The 19,250-nt window shown below is 45.2% G+C and overlaps 1 long non-coding RNA gene across 1 annotated transcript in view; it reads right to left on the bottom strand.

Moving 5' to 3' along the window:
• The window catches only part of LOC138288509 (uncharacterized), a 78,984-nt gene that overhangs the window by 29,447 nt on the left and 30,287 nt on the right, over positions 1 to 19,250 (bottom strand). The gene's annotated exons all lie outside the window — the stretch shown is intronic.

Genomic DNA, 19,250 nt, shown 5'->3' with positions numbered 1-19,250 from the left:
TATGTGTAGTGCTTTCAGACAGTAACACAAAACTGGGTTAGGTGAGGATAGGAAATGCTGTCAGGTTGACTTGGCGGGTGTGCTCGGGCTCAATTACACTTCAAAGGGTCTGCCTTGTCTTTTGTCACCCTAGACAGTTTTGAGCTTTAACAGAGGAACTGGAAGGAGATGTAGGGATTAGACAGAGTCCCCGTATGCAAAGGTTGACAAAAGTTATAAATATTGGACTTCAAGAGCCACTCTGCAGAACAATCCTGGACCTGTGGACGTTACAGAAGAAAAACTGCCCTGCAGCCAGAGGACTGCCCTTGTGCTTGAGGGACTATTGTGCTGTCTTAGAAGGAAGACTGGACCTGTTTGATTTCATCCCAGCCAACCAGAGTGGTAAGGAGGTGCTTTTTCTTTTACAAAGAAAAAGTACTTTATTACACACACATATACATACCTCTCACAAATGAACATATATTTACAAAACACTAAGTGGCAATACCTATAATTACACCATTTAACTGGTCACCAACCAACAGGGAGCATACATTAATGAAAAAACAGACAGAAATAGTAAGCGAGACATCCCTTGCACCGGAAGCTCTTTTACTTGTCTGCACACCAACAAGCCCAAACCCATGAAAATACTATACCCTCTATGTGCCTAAAAAGAATCATGCCCAAAGCCTTTGTCAAGCAATCAATAACTGATCACAGACAGAGTATAAACTGAAACATAATCCAAACTATCAAAACTGCACCATCTTACATTGAAATAAAAGGTAATAATTTACTATCAAAAGGAACAAATCAGCAAGGACACAAAAGCAATCACAGAAACAGAAAACCAGTGCACATGCACCCAAGTGCCACTGAACTAAAATCTCAGCTCCAGGACTTTTTCACTCTGGGTCACTCTTTCTTTAACTCCTGAAACTTATAGTGAGTAAATTCAAAATTTTCAGGGAGGGTCTCCCATAGCAGTCCCTAGAGCTGATGGTTTTTGTAGATGGTGACCTTGGACCGCCCGGGGTAACATTTTTACAAAACAACTGGGCTTTTTGATGCAATCAGTAATGCTCCAGTGTTTCCTTAAATTGGCACTGGTAAGCCCTTTGATGCAGCCTCAAGAAATGTTGTTTTCCAGGCTTATCGGTTACCGCAGATTGCTCTGGAATTCCTCAGATCAGTTCCTTTGAGTGCTTGAGGCGCTGAGGCCATTTACATTTCCTTGAGGCACTTAGCCTTCCACAGGGTTGAAAACATGAAACATGAGCACTATATGCTGGGGACAATTTAAATGAGATGGTCGCTGATGGGCTGATTCCGTGGAAATGGGTCCTAAATGCAGGAAATACAACTCAACCATGACTGTGGTCAAGCTTTCTTGATCCCATGGCCTCTGCCACAGAAGTCTCCCATGGACAGAAAAGGATTATGATATATCTTGTGTGTTGAGCCAATATGGATGAGGGTTTCAACCTTTAGCTGCTGGTAACATTTTTAGTATTAGGCTTGTAGGCACATAAAATTATAGGAATTTCTTGGTGCTTTTTTTTAGCTGCCCTCCTTCTGAAGGGAAATTGTTCTCCTGACCACACTGTCCAAGGTCACATGCTCTCCTGACAGATGTGAGAGAAACTCGTATTGGTAGGTTGAAAAGGGCTAATCAAAATCATTTTGCTACCATACCTATTTTAATTTTTTTTTTAATATACCGATCCCACTGACGGTGGCATTCTTCATGAGGCCCAGTTGGTTTGCCTGGCCTGGGCCAGGAGACAAGCAAACCCTCACACTGCCATTTCATAAGTGAGGGTTTGAAGCTCCAGATCCAGAACTCCCATTATATATGTGTTCAGGCTCACTTTTCACACCACTGGTGCCAACCTGCACCTTTCCTTTCACACCTGGCGGTGGGGGTCAGATCACATGCTACCAGTCCCAACACAATCTTTTATTGGAATGTCACTCACCGTTAATCCCAGACACCACACTACAGTGGAATGCACCAAAACCAATTACAAGAGAGGGGTCTGCAACACTGGGGAGACTTGTATAGACAATGCACCTTTTTAACCCTAGTGTAGGTTCTGAGGGATGGCCTGTGTACTCTGGTGGTATTCATATATCATTGCATTAGGTAAAGGTGTTGAAGCAGGATCCTTGGGCTCCCAGATGAACCTCAGTTATTTACCATGCTGGACATCTTCTTTTATGCCAAATCTACTAGACACCTGATCGCCACAGTCTACTGCAATGCCCAGGATGGGATTGAGGCCCTGGCTCTGGGAGCTAGGAATGGTTGGCAGCAGGAACTAGGCCTTACAGTTTCATGGAAATATAGCTGTATCCAAATTGGACAGGCATCATTAGCAATAAGCTCCATATTATATACTATAAATTCCTACAGTGATCCTACTCTACCCCTAAGAAACCACATAAGTATGGCCTAAGTGAGGATAACTGATGATTGCAGTACTGAAGGTTGGACACTGGATTCCTATTCTATTCCAACTTATAGAGTGCATGGTGACAAGAAGGCATCCCATTGTTAAATAAAAAGAGAGCAAGCAACTGAGAGAAGATGGATCCCAGTGAAGATGCATTTCATAAACAATCAGGTTTTAGGAGTCTACGAAAGCCTAGCTCATTGTCAATAGCGCTAATGGTCAGAGGAAGGGAGATCCAGAGTTTAGCCACATTAAAACTAAAGGACCGACCTCCACTTCTAGTGGTGAGGACTCTGAGGAGGTGTGCATTTGTAGCTCTTAAGGTTAAGTGCCCATTGGGGGTGTAAGGATCAACAAGCTGGCATAGGCTGGGAGGCCCACATGAGTGAAGGGCTCTAAGTATGATGCAAAGGGCTTTAAATTCAATGCAATGTGTGAACGGGAGCCAGAGGACGTCTGCCAGCCCTAGCCTGGCTGACTCAAACCTGGAGATTGCTGACAACATGCGGACAGCAGCATACTTGAACTTTCAGAGTAACTGCCTTGGGGGCACCAAGGTAAAACGAGTTACCGTAGTCCAAGAAAGATAGCATCAATGCCTAGACTACCAGCCTTTTTGCAGTTTGGGGAGATAGGGGCAGGACCTTGCATAACATTCTCAGGATTCCAAAACAAGTGTGTGATAATTTAGTGGCTTGGGTTTCCGTAGAGGGAGTATTATCAGGCCATACTCCCAGTTTTTATGGTTAGCTTGGGGCAGGCAGGGGCCTCACACATGCTGGCCATCCTAGGGACTGTTGAGGAAGAGGGGACTTCCCAAGAATCATTAGCTTGTTTTAAACTCCTTTGAGCTTAAGGCAAGAGTTCTTCTTCCAACTGGCTACTTTCTCCAGAAACGGTTCCCAGGTAGCCAAAGAAGTACTCGAACCCGGAGTGAAAGAGAAAACCAGCTGAGTATCATCCACGTAAGAGACAATGGACATCCCGAAGGGGGTAATAATGTCCGCCAGTGGTTGCAGGTACAAATTAAACAGCGTAGTGCTAAGGGCTGAACCCTATGGCACCCCACTTGTGACTGGGAGGGTATCAGAGGAGCAGGATCTGTCAAATATCTGAAAAGATCTGTCAGTCAAGAAGGACCTGAGTCAGCCCAGTGCACTGCCTGTGATCCCGGCCTTGTGGACCTTGTGGAGAAGAATATGATGGTCTATGGTACCAAAGGCCGTGCTGAGATCCAGAAGTATAATTGTAACCATAAACCCTTGATCTAATCTTTTTATTTCGCCTCTTCCACTACTGCTAGAAGAGCACTTTTGTTGCTATGTCTAGGCCAAAAGACAGTTAGGGTATGGTAGAGAAGAGAATTGGTCTTATCAAAATCTGACAGATGAATATTAACAATTTATTCTGCTACCTTACTTAGGCATGCCAGCAGGGAGATCAGCCGAAAGCTCCCCGGGTATGAGGGGTCAAAATTTGGCTTTTTGAGTAGGGCTTTTACCATGGCATGTTCCCATGGCTGTGGTACCAAGCTGTTCTCCAGGGAAAGGGTAACCATCTCAAGCACATTAGGAAAAATGTTTTTTGCTCCAATGGCTAAAATACTGGGGGGCAGGGTCAAGTGGAGAACCAGATTTAATTTTGCTAGAATGTGCAACAAAATATTCCATCATCAGATGGGGAAATTCTGAGAGGATGGCAGGGTACATCATCATACTAATGTGATTGCAAGTAGGATTATCCTACCCTCTTGAATGAAGAGATAAATGTCAGAAATGTTAGTTGTTTAGCAAGTTGTTAATCATTGCATCTATCATTAGAGGATTCTGCAGTTGGATCTTGGGCAGTGGGTTCAAGTGAGGATTTGGTAATATGGAAGATCTCTCTTTGAGTGTTGGCCGTCTCATGGGTCATCATTTCAAAATACGAGGCCTGAGCTAATCAGATCTCTGAATAGTAGGCCCTGCTTGTTTCCTGGTATTTTACTTTTTTGTGTTCCCCATAATCCTTCCTCCCTTGCCTTACTGCTATTTTACAGATTTTTTTAGATCTCTCAAATGGGGGAGCACCAGGAGGCAGACCTATTTTTTTATGTGTGATTGTATTTTTGGGGATAATTTGATCAAGGGAGTGGTTGTTCCATTAGGAAATCCGAAGATGGGCTCTTAGACCTGAACCGTTTCTGGAGAAAGTAGCCAGTTGGAAGAAGAACTCTTGCCTTAAGCTCAAAGGAGTTTAAAACAAGCTAATGATTCTTGGGAAGTCCCCTCTTCCTCAACAGTCCCTAGGATGGCCAGCATGTGTGAGGCCCCTGCCTGCCCCAAGCTAACCATAAAAACTGGGAGTATGGCCTGATAATACTCCCTCTACGGAAACCCAAGCCACTAAATTATCACACACTTGTTTTGGAATCCTGAGAATGTTATGCAAGGTCCTGCCCCTATCTCCCCAAACTGCAAAAAGGCTGGTAGTCTAGGCATTGATGCTATCTTTCTTGGACTACGGTAACTCGTTTTACCTTGGTGCCCCCAAGGCAGTTACTCTGAAAGTTCAAGTATGCTGCTGTCCGCATGTTGTCAGCAATCTCCAGGTTTGAGTCAGCCAGGCTAGGGCTGGCAGACGTCCTCTGGCTCCCGTTCACACATTGCATTGAATTTAAAGCCCTTTGCATCATACTTAGAGCCCTTCACTCATGTGGGCCTCCCAGCCTATGCCAGCTTGTTGATCCTTACACCCCCAATGGGCACTTAACCTTAAGAGCTACAAATGCACACCTCCTCAGAGTGGTCATTCCCCAACTTTTTGCCTGCCTCCCTCTATTTTTTCTGACCCTGTTTTTGCAGGTGTTAGGACTTTGCACACTTTACCACTGCTGACCAGTATTAAGTGCATGTGCTCTCTCCCCTAAACACAGTAACATTGCCCCTACCCAATTAGCATATTTACTTTTCCTGTAAGTCCTTAGTAAAGGTCACTAGAGGTGCCCATGGCCTGTAAATTAAATGCTACCAGTGGGCCTGTAGTACTGGTTGTGCCACCCACATAAGTAGCCCCTTAATCATGTCTCAGGCCTGCTATTGTGTGGCATGTGTGTGCAGTTTCACTGCCACATCAACTTGGCATTGAAAACTACTCGCCAAGCCCCAAACTCACCTTATTTTACAAATAAGTCACCCCCAAGGTAGGCCCTAGATACCTTATAGGGCAGGGTGCTATATAAGTAAAAGGCAGGACATGTACCTATGTGTTTCACATGTCCTGTAGTGAAAAACTCACACATTTATTTTCCACTACTTTGAGGCCTGCTCTTCTCATAGGCCAGCGTTACAACTGTAATATACTTTAAGTGGTATGTTCTGATCTGAAAGAAGTAGCCCTGTCATGTTTAGTATGGCCTGAATAGTAATAGAAAATACTGCTTACTGGGCTTACTGGTGAAGTTGAATTTAATATTGCTATTTCAGAAATGCCACTTTTAGAAAGTGGGCATTTCTCTGCACTTTCTGCCATCTGTGCCTTACAATCCATGTCTGGTCATTGCTGGTTGACAGCTCCCCTTGTGTATTCCACACAGACTGCCATAAACACAGGATACTCAGTCACATCTGCATTCATCTGCATACTGAATGGGTCTCCAGGACTGGAAGGGTGGAGTGGCCTGCCCTCACACAATGGACTGATAACCCGCACAGGGGTCTTGGCAGACAGGGCTGGGTTGACAGGGGAACTTGTGCACTTCAGAACCACTCTGTGAAATTTCCCCCACTTTAAAGGCATTTTTTGGGTGTGTATACTGGGTCTCTGACCCCACCAAATCAAACACTTCTGAATCTACGCCTGGACTCTATCAAATGGACTGCCTGGTTGCCCAAAGGACTCATCTAGACTGCTTTGCTAAGACTGCTGCCCTGCTTGTTGACCTACTCCCTGCAGGCTCCTGACTCTGCTGAAAGGACTCTGCCTTTCCAAGTGCTCTCCAAGGGCTTGGATTGAGCTTGCCTCCTGTTCTTAAGTCTCAGGGCCACAAAGACTTCACCAAAGAGAAGAAAATCCTTGTGCTTCAGAAAATCAATGCAACACCTGCAGAAATCAACACAGCGCCTGCCTCACAGCTGAAAAATCACTGCGTCACCTCCTGGATCAATGAAGCACCTGCTCCTTTTTACCAGTGTGTCAAGAATTTTCAACGGATCATCCCTGGGCGTCAAAATATCTCCACATAGCACGGAGGAACCAAGGCTTCACTCCTGGAAATCTACGCATTCCTTTGCAGCATGGAAGGAAACAGCGCATTGTCTGTGCCACGTCTGAAAATCTGACGCATTCCTTATTTTTCAACCTATCTCCTCGGAACCAAGGGTGCACTCCTGTAAATTGAAGCATCACCTTGTAGTGTGGAAACAAACAATGCATCTTCTGTGCCGCACCAGAATATCTGACACAACATGCAATCTTTTCAAGGCATCTCCTGTGCAACTGCATCCGTCATTATTTGTGATGCCTCCCAAGTACTGTGGGTTATTTTAATCTTATTTTATGCAGATAAATATTATCTATATTTTTTTAACTGGTGTGGAGAACTTTTTGTGGTGTTTTCACTGTGTTACTGTATGAGTTATTGCACAAATACTTTACACATTGCCTTCTAAGTTAAGCCTGCCTTCTCTATGCCAAGCTGCCAGAGGGTGAGCAAAAGATAATTTGGATTGTGTTGCAACTTACCCTGACTAGGATTGTGGTCCCTACTTGGACAAGGGTGTATAACTCTACCAGCTAGAGACTCGATTTCTAACATTGGTAATTGGTGTACACTACGGACCCACAGTTAAAGACCATTTTGATTTTTTTTCTGCAAATTTTCCCTGCTTGATATTTTCAATTCATTCGATATATCATGTCTCTGGTTGGGTCCACAAGGTGAGCTGGGAAGTTTGACCTGGCTAAGCTGGAGGAGTACACAGTTACCACTCTGAAGGGCTTTTGAAAGATATGGGTGTACCTTCCCTTTAAGCTTCCAAGAAGAGAGAGTTTCAAAGGGTCCCACACCCAAGAGACTGATGAGTTGAGGGAGCCTTAGAAGGGCTCTTCCGAGGAGCAGCCGGAATCAGTTGGGGATGACAACCCTGGAATTCTGCTACCTGTGAGACCAAGAAGGAGTGTCTCAAATCATGGCTTGCCTGCAGAGGAAAGGAGAGAGGAGAGTCAATTCCAGTTACAGTTGGCAAGATTAAAAATAGAGGGAGAGGAGAGCTAAAAGACAGGCTGAAGCTGAAAGAGCCTTAGCTGAGAAGAAACTTTTATTGGATAGGGCTGGGTGGAGTTCACAAAGTTCTACTACATGGAACTCTGCAAAGTGCCAAAAAAACTCTGCCGCACTATGCAGAGTTCAGGGGGCAGTGGAGTTTGGGTAAGTCGCGCTGTATGCGCTGATTTTCAGCACTATGAGTTTCTCCTGTGCTGTAAAAACAGCATGGACGGCATCACATGGAGCGCCAGAGGGTATTAACTTTTTTCTGTAGCTCAAGTAGATTTTCTATGCAAGTGGCAGCTTCCTCAACACAAGAGGCAGCTTTTGCAACGGAAGTGGGGTGTGACCTGCCATGACCACCCGCGTTCAGAACTCTTGCTTGCTCTCACCAACATAGTAAGATCTCTCGCTCAGCAACCTAACATTGAAGAGCTGTGTGAGAGAAAATACTCTGCTCTGCATCACCAATTTTTTCAGAACTCTGTGCTCCAGGCTGACCACAAAGTAAACACAACTCCACTAACGCGTCCAGTGGAGCAGAATTATTTTGCCACGTCTAACATTGGCTCATGAACTGAGTCTAAAAGAGCTGGAGCTTAAGGCTTGGCAGTCTGAATCCAGCAGTGATGGTGGCAGCATATGTACAGTACATGAGAGAGACAAGAAGGTTTATATACCCAAGGATTTGGTGGCTAGTTAAGTGGTGGGAGATGACATTGATAAGTGATTTTCTGCTCATGAAGTTGCACTGAGGGCACATAGGGGTTCCTGAAGAGCACTGGGAGTGGGCATGTGGAACACATGCCAACACTTGGGAGGGACAAACTTCTGACATTGGGGACCAGACCAAGTGCACTCCCATGAAAGCCATTTTGATTGCCAAATTTCGAATTACCCCTGAGAAATATCACCAAAGTTTCAGGGACAGTCAAAAGCTCCCTAACCAATGCTGGATATATTTAATTGATTACTCCCAAATGTCACTGAATGGCTGGGTACTGGGCAGCAAAGTCAGTGATTATGTTGGGTTGTACAATTTAATCCTGAGAATGCACCAGCACCTAGTTGACAGTAAGCTGACTTATACCAGGAAGCTTGCTGAGGAGGCGGACTTCTGGACTAGCACCAGAGTGTCAAAACAGGTATCTGGGGGGACACCCACAAAAGTGGTCAGGGTTCCCAACAGAAGAAAGAGGGGGGGAGAAAAATTTAAAAATAAGTTCTCTAAAGGCCCCCAAAATACTTCCCAAGGGAGTAATGATAACCAGTCCCAATCTGATCCTAAGGAGAAAGGGTTCTTTGATCACAATACAGGGAGGTGGGTTTCCCAATGTGCAGAGTGCTCCAAGTATGGTCACTCGAAGGGTGACTTCAAATGTCCCAAGAGGGCATATTCCCCCACTGGTGGCCATACACCTGGGTTAGCTAGTGTAGTGCCCAGGGAGGAGGTAGTCCCAGATAGTTTGGGGGAACAGGCAAAGGTAACCCTAGTGTCACTGGGGGATGCAGATATGGTGCCAAAAGCCCACATACCTTCCAATCCTTTCAAGTATTGGCAGTGGGTTACCATTAATGGGCAACGGGTGGAGGCTTTGCGTGACAGAGGAGACTGCATGACAACTATCAAGTGTCAGCTGGTGTCAGCAGAGCAGGCCCTATCAAACACATTCCATCAAGTCATAGTCACTGACAATCATGAGTGCCATTTACTGGTGGCTCAGGTTTCTTTTACGTTTTTGGTACTCTGAAAGAAGCTGTGAGCCCTGCCATGCCAGTAGACTGTCTGTTAAAGTGACCTGGAGCACACTACTCGGAGTGAGGTAGAGCTCAGGTTTCACTTGGAGATTAATGGATTGCCTGAGTGGGTCAACATAACCATACAGTCCATGGCTGCCCGGGAGGGGATTCAAGGGCATCTTGAGCCTGGAAGAATGGCCCAACAGCTGCCAAGGAGAGGGGCAAGGGGTGCGGGAAACTGGTCTCTGAAATTCCCATGGTGTAGGAGCTTGACAGGGTCCCTGAGGAGGAGGTCTTTGAGCCATCTGGGGAGGACATTGCCTCCCTAGGTGACCTACCTGAGCTTGCTGGCTGGCAAGTTGAGCGTGGGACCACCAAGGAGGAATTCTGCAAAGCACGGAAAGAGTGTCCCACTCTTGAGGGCTTGAGGTGACAGGCCTCAGCCCATGCAGCAGGTGAAGCCTCTGAGCATTACCTAATCTACTGGGAGAATGATCTTCTATATAGTGAGCCTAAGGCTCCGGGTACTGGAGCAGCACATGTGCTGGTGGTCCCCCAGTATTACTGGGCCTTCCTACTGGGTTTGGCTCATGACATAGACCTAGCAGGCATTTAGGGCAAGACAAGACCTTTGCCAGACATGTCACCCACTTCTATTATCCTGAAATGAAGACAGCTTCAGATACATTCTGCAGGTCCTGTCCCCCCTGCCAGGCCAGTGGGAAGTCAGGGAAAAAGCTGAAGGCTCCCCTGATCCCACTTCCTGTCATTGGCACCTCCTTTGAAAGGTTGTGCATTGACTTCATTGCTCCATTGGACCCCAAGACAATCCTAGGCAACAGGTTCACCCTGGTCCTGGTGGACCATGCCACATCCTACCCAGAGGCAGTCCCTCTGAGGACAGGGACTGCACCTCTGGTGACCAGATTTTTGATTGGGATCTTTATCTGTGTGTTCTTCCCCAAAGAGATAGTGCCTGACAGATGCACTAACTTCATGTCTGCATACATGAAGTCCGTGTGGGATGCGTATGGTGTAATTTAAAAGTTCACCATACCCTTTCACCCTCAATCCAATGGTCTAGTTGAGAAATTCAACAAGACCTTGAAGGGCATGATTGCAGGCCTACCTGAGGCCATGAGGCATAAGTGGGAAGTCATCTTGCCATGCCTTCTCTTTACCTACAGAGAGGTGCCACAGAAGGAAGTAGGATTTAGTCCCTTTGAACTCCTCTATGGCTATCCTGTTAAGGGACATCTAAGTATTGTCAAGGAGAGGTGGGAGAAAGCTCCTGGGAAATCTCCTCAGGATGTGGTCAGCTGCATTTTGGCCCTCCGAAACCAGATGCACTACTTCTGGAAAAAGGCCAAGAGCCACCTTGAGGCCAATCAAGAGGTAATGAAATGCTGGTATGACCAGAAGGCCACTCTGGTGGAGTTTCAACCTGGCGACAAAGTATGGGTCATGGACCCAGTAGAGCCCAGAGCTCTCTAGGCTTGCTGAACTGCCCATTATGAAATAAAGGAGCGTAAGGGGGAGGCCACTTACTTAGTGGACCTCCAGACCTCTACAAACCCCCTAAGTGTGCCATGCAAACAGACTCAAGCCTCACTTTGAGAGGTACGAAGTGAGCATGTTACTTGTGACAGATGAGGGTGTAGAGGAGGAGATTGAACCTCTCCCTGACCTCCTCTATGCACAGGAAAGTGATGGGTCATTGGAGGGTGTCACCCTCTCTGACTCCTTGATCCCAGAGCAGCGGGGTGACTGCTACCAGTTGCTAGGACAGTATGCCTCACTGTTTTCCCTCACCCCTGGACTCACACATCTGTGTCCATGACATTGACACAGGAGACAGTCCCTTGTAAAGGACACAATTTACAGGTTGTCAGATGTCTAGCAAGTGTCCCTTAGCATGAGAAATATGCCTACTCTCTGACTCAGTTTGATGGCGGCACGGTCTGATATGAAGCTGCCCACTTGGGTATCTGAGGGCTCATCCAAATGTAGATTTAGATCTCAGGGGGATGGTAAATGAGGACGCTGGAGCAAGTACAAGTGTGAGAGAAAGAGATGAAATAAATGAGTTTCACAGTAAGAGAGTGAGAGTGATTCAGTAGTACAAGAAAGGGTGGAGTTTAGAAGGATGTCAAGCCCTCACCCTTTTCTATCTTTCCTGCCCCTGTGAACAATGTAATATTTAGATGGTAAGGGCAGTGCAATGTCTGGTCTAGACTCCTCATGGAACTAGGTTTCAGTAAGGAAGAGCACAGCGGGTTTTACATTTTCCAGCAATGCAAAAATGTCCATCCTATGGCTTAGGAGGGAACCACAATTTAATTTAATAAGAGCATTTTCCGCCCAACCCTGAGAGGGGGGATGTTATCTGCAGGTGAAACAGAGAGAAGAGGAGGGAAGAGTATAGGAACAATACTTACAGAAAAAGTTACCCTTAATCACATTGATGAAATGGGTGCACTTGTCATCGTGGATCCCTCTTTAGTTAATTAGTTGTTGCTTAGAGTATGGCCTGTGGAAGGGGGTGTAAGGGGCAGAGTTCCTGCCCCCTGGACATGGTCTGGCGCAGATGGGCACTGACAGGCTTGCATTAGGCATGCTTTTGGCGTACCAGCGGCGCGCCCGCTGTACTCCGCTGCCCTGCTGTCATTTATGTAAGCCAAGTCCAAACACTAGAGTGGCAACTCTATGGGAGTTTGTCCTCGAGCACTCTGTGGTTAAGTGGTCAGTTCAGTTTGTTTCCCTCACTAATCAAGTGCACCTTCAAGTAGTTTCTGGCATTGAAAATTCCACAAAAATTAAAAGAAGCCTGTTTCTCCCGTACACGAAGTGCAAATTCAAGCCGCTTCCTATTTTAAAATCCCCCCACCAATTAAAAGAAATCTGTTTCCCCCCCGTATTCAATGTGCAAATTCCAGCAGTTTCCGACTTTGAAAATATCCCACCAGTTAAAAGAAGTGAAATTAAAAAGCGGGTAGAAATGAAGAAGAATAAAACCTCTTTTACTTCTGCCTCGCAGTATAGTCCTTTGTCGTCCACCTGGCTTGGCTTGAGCCTTTCCTGTGATCTATAAATTCTGGGAAGAGGTCTTCTCGGCCCTGGCAATGATGACTGGAGGTGAGCTCGCCACAGATCCGTTCCTAGGCCTTTTAGGATATGTCAAAGGCTTTGAAACATCATAAAGGAAATTAGCGTACTGGTCCGCCCGGTGGCTTGCAAATGGGGCAAACGACGAGCTCCTAAAATCGAGCAATGGATTGTAGACATAACATATTACAAAAAGCAACTTCAACTGTATGCGAAAATGCTACCACCTACCCCGCCCCCCCCCCCCCCACCTCCGCCAAGAACCGTTTTGAACATATCTACTACAGCAGTTCCTGGACTTTGGCCTGGCTTATGCTTGAACCCACTGATGGCTACAGTGGAGTCCAGAAACAGTACTAGTAGGCAGCTAGTCTATTTCCTGCGTGCAGTCTTGTCATACTGCCTGTGCTGCCACACCTGCCTTCTTACATTGAGTCCTATACTGTAGCAGTTTTGCGCACGATTGACTGATGTGTGCTTTGCTTATCTCTCTGAAGGTTTTTGTTTGATTAGCACTATTGTGTGCGCTGTTCTGATTTTTTTTCTGTAATGTTGGAATGGAGTCCAAAATAAAAATAAAAATAGAAAAGTTTATTTGATAGTGATTAAAATAGGTGGCAAAGTAATTGTTGGTTGTATTAATGGCGAATGTCTCTAATGGTTGGTGACGTCATACCTTGTTAGGTTATTTATTTCAGACCACAGTTTCTGGTGTTCAGTGGAAAATCAGACATGATGTAACTGAGCTTTTAAACAGCGAGTGAAAAATCTGTATCTTGCTGCCATTTGAAGCAAATCCTGCTACAGTTTTTTCCTGTTTTTCTCCGGACGATAGATAGATAATTCTTTATTGTGCAATTATTTAAAGTCGTTACAATAAAAACCTATAAGTGCATTTTTTGCTTTTCCCACAATATGTTGCAAAGGCCAAAGGCCTGAAACCAAAATGAATTTTGAAAGCACTAACAAGAAATGTAAAAATACAAAAATGTAAAAAGTAAATGTTAAAAGAACACATAAAACTAATGTGCAATTTTTAGCCCTAGAATGATTGCAAGACTAGCCCCATTGCTATGCACAATATCTTTAGGGGGCACGCCCTTAGGAGCCTAAAGAGGTCCGTAGTCCAAATTAAAGTACAGTTACAGAACCGTTTCTTGAGAACCAGACCTTACAGGAGAACTAAAAATGATGAACTGATCCCGAGGGCTGTCAAAAGGCTAATCAAGAAGGTGCTTATGAGAGCAGGAATCCTCTTAACGAATCTCGGACTAAAGTGGAATTACTAAACATTTTGTCAAGAGATAAGTCTCACAGGAGTACCAGACAGGGGAAAGATCTAGTCGAGAAGGGGAAGCTGTTACAGTTGGATATTAAAACATTGGAATTGCTTTAAAGTCTATTATAGTATAGCATCTGATGCACATGTGGATGGTTGCCAAGCCACTCTTAGATACTTCAGAAATTGGGCTGCTAGCTGCAAGGACTCACTTTTCAGACATACTTCAGCAGCTGTGCTACAGATGCTAATATGTAGATCATGCCATATTGGGTGCAGCCAAAATACACTGAGATGGTACAGCTATTCATATGTGCAGAGGATGTGGATCAATCACTCCTCCTGCCGTCTAGTGTGGGCTAATCATGTCAAAAAGAGACCTTTTCTCACACCAGCTGTCAAGATTGCTTCGAGAAACTCATTTATGCGCATCCCATGCCCTTCCTGGTTATCCACATTCAACCTCAACCCTATTAATGGGTTCAATATCAGCTGCCTTCCAATGAGTGCTACTTCGGCGTGGCGGTGGTAAGTTATTGCATTTTCTCACCTAGGAATAGCATGATCGCTGGCCAGGGTTATAAAAACCTCAAATTTACCTATAAAATGGAAATGTGCCAGAAATAACCATCATAATCTAGGGTGGCCATCCTGAAGGGGGTGGTGTGAGTATAGGCTGCTGGAATTTCCGGTGCAACTCTGCCATTTACATGCTAAGGTCCAAATGGTTAAGTTGGACTGTTAGTGCAAGTAAGGATTTCAGCGAGCAGATTTCTACTTTTGCCCAAGAAAGTACAAAAAAACTGGTCGAGAAAACTGGATGCTTGACATATAGCAGAAGGACAATGCCCTGTAAACATGACATTTCAAAACAAATCTGGAAACACTATCCCTGAGATTATTCAATCATAGATGAACTTGAACTAACTTTAACATTGAGAAAAGATTGTGAAGCAAAAATGCATAGTTTTATATTTATTATTGTTATGTTATAGTTTACTGTTACATGGTTAGCGGGTTTGAAGTTGTGCTACTTTAAGGGTATGAAGTTTATTTAGGGAAAGCTCTGTAAGTTTTTGTTTTTGTTCAATCCGTGAGACAAGGGATTTTGATTGCAGGCAATTCAGACAGAGCTCGAAAAATGGGCATTATGCTCAAAGAGTTTGAGCAAGTAATTACATTTCATAATAATTTATACCATCCTGCTCAATATACCCTATAATATGCGATGCTAATGCAACTCCATAGTTGATGGCAGTTTCCTCATACTGTATTGTTCTTATAAATGCCGCATTACACTTTTTTTTCCAATTTGTCAATGGAGGAAGTCCATTGTCTGTTCCTCTAACAACATAGGAGTGAATTACTTTTCACTGGAAGGATACATTTAATCTGGCCCATTGTACTCGAGTTCTATATCTACCGCCAGGTCACCCCAGGTTTTATATGACGGCAAACCAAGAGTCTAAAGTTCTTCATTTTTACCTAAATTTCAAATTTGTGAGCATTTCTGTTATTGAGGAAAGAGGACCTTGGAACGTCCACTGTCACAGGTATCAACAAGCAATAATTCATTTTTTTATTTGCCTATCCTGACTTGAATGCTGTTCATGATTATTTTCAGAGATCAACTTTTCCCAATCGGTCTGTTCGAGCACCGAAGAAGTCTATAATGTATGTAAAAATAATATAGATTTTTGGCCTTTGGGGCACATGCACTGTGTAATTAAATTGAACCTAATGTTGTCCAACTCCCTGTGGAGATTGTGCACAGAAATGCATACATAAATAATTACACAGCCGGTATTACCACCCATTCTTTTCAGTCTCTAACAAATCTATGTCGGGACCGAAGGCTTTGAATATGCTTCTCTCTCTTTACTGAACATTAACAGCAGCCAATCAAAAACCTTTAAAACACAAACTACTTTTCCCAGGCACCCCCATAGTCTATACTGTCAACCACTTACATGTCTGCCCCATGTATATCTGTCCCTGCATGACTTTGGCTTGCAGTGGCACCCCTCATTGTGTGTTTTGCTGTGTTGTGCTGTTGATGTTCACATAACGTTATCCACGTTTTATTCCTCCAGGCCTCCGCGACGTATTTCCTTGCCACAGGTAGGCCCCTTCAATTGTTAAAAATTCCTTCCTACCCCCTTATTGAAGGTAGACTGTCTACCTGCACTTTGCATGATGTTTAGGGATCCTAGGCCCTGAAGAATGCCCCCAGACCTTCCTTGGCTCATAGTAGAGGGCAGAAACATGTCGGCCAATTTTTAGATAGGCGACCCAGTGAGTCCTGACTCTCACCGAGGTGTCCCATCCTTGTTTTTAATACACCAGCAGACACCACTATTAAAAGTGTAGATTACACACTGGTAACTGCCTAGGTGTTTTTATTTTCCCTTAGCTTAGCTAGAGCCCACTAATTCCAGATACAAATATATTTACGCAGTCCCTCCCGTTTCTTTAACGGTGAGGTTGAATCCGCCTAGGTGGCACCTTCCTACCTGGGTGGGGCTAGGTGGTCAAATGACAAAGCAGAACACTATATAGTGTGTGAGCCCACCTAGTCCGTAAAGGAAATACCCCCCTCACTCACCACCATCCCACAGCACTCACACTCCACTTTTTTAGAGCATTCCTATTATTCTCTGAATGCCCAGCTGGCCACATAAATGTTTCAAGGCTCTGCCTTAGGGGTTTTTATTGCAGGAGCTCCCTCCACATTTGATCTTGCTGCCTGAAACTTGTGTTTTTGATTGCCTACAGTCCAGCTCAATATCTTTGAGCTTATATCCTGCTGGGGCTACCCTCCCCTCTAAACTCCTTAATTCCTCTAGCTCGAAAGCATGGAGTACTATGCTGAAGGGGATGAATATTATCAGGAGCTCCCTGAGGTGGCAAATGAACATCACATGGAGGAGAGATTGGTTGAGGCCCTGGGGCACCACATTCAGGACTCTGTAAATCTTGCTCTCATTAAAGGATTGAAGCCCTTTCATCAGCCCTTTATGAGGTTTGGGCAGCATGAGTTAAGGAGGTGAACCCTCCCCGAGACTGTGTCCAGAGATGACCAGACTTCTGATATGAGCATTGCCCAGAGAACCTCAATGGAACTAGCCTCTTCAGCTGAAATTCTGGCACATATGACTGCAACAGTTATTGAAGACTATGAGTATGGCTCTTTCGCTTCCTTGGAGGTTCCTGACTCCTTTACGGATTCTTCTATGCAGGCGGAAGTGCCTCCTCTTCCTCTTCCCAATCTTTAGATTCTTACCACTCACATGACTAAACCTTCAGGTACGCCTAAGACCCACAAGCTGCAGGAGGGCGACCAGATACCTTGCACCTTGTCTTTTGTTCCTGAAAATATCATCCACCCTCATTCCACTGAGTAGATCCCTTGTATTGAGGTGGCACAGTAAGTGCAGGACAGATTTAGGAAGGGTTTTGACCACAATATGTGCAGCACCCGGCACTCTGAATGTCCTTGCCCCTCCCTTTTACGCAAGGTGATGGATACGCCTGAACTAGATCTGGATATGGTGACATTCATTAAAACATTCTCTAAAGATCCTAAAAAGGGCCTAGATTGTGCATGGCAGGGTTGCCAAGATAAACTAGAGGTCATTTCAGGTCCCATCACGAACAATCCTGCAACTTGCAGTTCAGGCTAAAGAAACCAGGGCTTCCCTGGATCCGCAGACCGCAGTAGAATGGGCTCAGCGAGCCATCTGCCTTTTGGGCAATGAAAATTGTGTGATGTCCACTGAGTGTGGACGGCCCTTTTTGATGTGCATTGACCCAAAGCTGCAGAATTAGCCCCGAATGAGGCAGGCTTCATGGCAAATGGTATGTTATTTGGAGACGAGTTTATCAAAGACTTGGAGAAATGTGTGGCTACTTTCTCCAAGTTGGATAAGGCCCAATCCTCTATATGAAAGGATGTTCAGTGGGGACCTTTTTTCTGGGCCAGACGCTACAGGGGCTGAGCGTCAGGCAGCGGATTTTACCAGGCCTCAGAAGGCTACAACCAGCGGGGTTGAGGTACCACCTGTTCTACGCTCGTATTCTACCCTTCCAGATCCTGGAGAGGTCCGGCTGTGGCTTCATAACCACATCAACAGGCAAGAATTATTCCATATGCAAACATTGTTCTAGGGGGCGGTTGAAAGAGCATATTCTGGCTTGGGAACGCATTTCTCAAGACCTGTGGATATTGCAGACATTTCAAGGGTACAGATTAACGTTTTATGTTTCCCCTCAGCAGGGAGCCCCTCCATGTCTAATTCATTTTTCCCAAGTAGACAGCAATTTCATGGACAGGGAGATCGACGCACTTCTGCGCAAACGAGCATTAGTCAGAACGACCCCTCACTCAGCTGGGTTTGTCAGTGCTCAATTTGGAGGAGTTCAACTCTTGGATAGTCTACTGTCACTTTAAGATGGAGGGTATCCATCTCTTAAGAGATCTTCTGCAAGAAGGAGACTATCTAGCATGTTTAGATCGCAAAGATGAACATCTTACGGTACCTATTTTCAGGCTGCACCATTGATATCTTCAGATTGGTTGGCAAGACCAATGTTACAAATTCACCATCCTTCCCTTCGGACTTTCTTCTGCTCCTTAGTGATTCACCAAGCTTTTATGTCCAGTGGTGCAGTTCCTCAGAGAAAGAGGTGTCTGCCTCATTATATATCTTGACAACATTCTGATCATTGCTCATTGTGATGAATAGGTTGATGCACCTGTCGTTGACTGTCCAGCTTCTGCATGAGCTGGGTTTCAATATCAACTTGTACAAGTCAATCTTGACTCCGTCCAGTATCATAGAATTCTTAGGCTTCCAGGTCGATTCCATCAAAGCACAGCTTTTATTGCCTCTGACAAAGAGGAGTTCTATCCAGAAAAACTTGAGGAGAGCCCTTGAGATTTTTCCGGGGCCTCTTCATTACTGGGCTTTGTAGTGATTGAAGATAATGCATCTATGCAGAGGGTTGTCCTATTCAGAGCAGTTTTTGCTGTCGGACGAGGCCCGGGCAGAGATCTCCTGGTGGCTAGCTCACATGGATGTGTGGAATGGCATGGCCATTTTTGCATCAGTGCTGGAGATAGTCACAGAGTCGGATGCCATTCGTTGAGGCTAGGGTGCTTGTTGCGGCTCGGTACGGACAGGGAGCCGATGGGCCTGGGAGGGATTGACGCTCCATATCAATTGCCTGGAACTTCAAGCAGGGGCGTTTGCGATTTGTTCTCTTTCTCCCCACCAGGTGAAATGTTGTATCGTATTGTGCATGGACAATATATCGGTGGTTAATATGTAAACCGCCTGAGAGGCACCAGGTCTTGGGTCCTGGTGGAGATTGCAAAGGAATTCTGCAATTTTGCCTCCAACATCATATTTCAGTGACAGCGGAGTATGTTCTGTGTCGC

Source organism: Pleurodeles waltl, chromosome 4_1, assembly GCF_031143425.1.
Source record: "Pleurodeles waltl isolate 20211129_DDA chromosome 4_1, aPleWal1.hap1.20221129, whole genome shotgun sequence".
In the NCBI taxonomy this organism is placed as follows: Eukaryota; Metazoa; Chordata; class Amphibia; order Caudata; family Salamandridae; genus Pleurodeles; species Pleurodeles waltl.
This window is presented reverse-complemented; position numbering and strand designations above follow the sequence as displayed.